General features: G+C 47.6%; 1 non-coding gene across 1 annotated transcript; it reads left to right on the forward strand.

The window, feature by feature from the left end:
* The first annotated feature begins 96 nt into the window (after positions 1-96).
* LOC111648336 (U2 spliceosomal RNA) lies at positions 97-288 on the forward strand. Its single transcript, XR_002760112.1, has one exon. It is a non-coding gene; the product is annotated as a U2 spliceosomal RNA (small nuclear RNA).
* The last annotated feature ends 327 nt before the right edge of the window (positions 289-615 follow it).

A 615-nucleotide genomic window follows, 5' to 3' on the forward strand; every position in this document is an offset into this window, starting at 1 on the left:
AAAGCAGCCTTTGTCAGGCTCGTGTCAGAAACAGGAAACCGCGACTAGTGAGATTTGTGCCAAGAGTGTGACTTGGACATCAGACACCGGGAGCTCATCGCTTCTCGGCCTTTTGGCTAAGATCAAGTGTAGTATCTGTTCTTATCAGTTTAATATCTGATATGTCCTCTATACGAGGACAAACATATTAAAGTGATTTTTAGAGCTGGCAGCTGAAAAAGGGGCTTGCTCCGTTCGCTCCACGCATCGTCCCGGCATTGCAGTGCGGCCGGGTACGGTGCAACCTTCTTTCGCCTTGTGGAAAACCAAGCAATGACACAAACACAGAGTTTCACCTGACACTTTGTCGTTGGCTCGAAGAAAGGAAGTCGGCTCCCCCTGCAGTCTTGAACCCATTACGATCGTGCAAACCCACTCAACGGACATGACCGAATGCGTAACAGCATTGTTGATGGGCCATGGTACTGGCAAAATAACTTCTTCTTGAAAGGTCGGAAGACACCAACTGTAGGGTGCTTCGTATTCTGCTTGGATTAACCTGTTTTGGCTAATCACCCGGGATTGGAAAAAGTTGAAAAGGTCAACATAAATGGGAAGACCGGTAGGGTCACTTTT

The sequence above is a fragment of the Seriola lalandi genome, unplaced genomic scaffold, assembly GCF_002814215.2.
Source record: "Seriola lalandi dorsalis isolate HSWRI2012SDOR001 ecotype SW California unplaced genomic scaffold, Sedor1 jcf7180002038475, whole genome shotgun sequence".
In the NCBI taxonomy this organism is placed as follows: domain Eukaryota; kingdom Metazoa; phylum Chordata; class Actinopteri; order Carangiformes; family Carangidae; genus Seriola; species Seriola lalandi.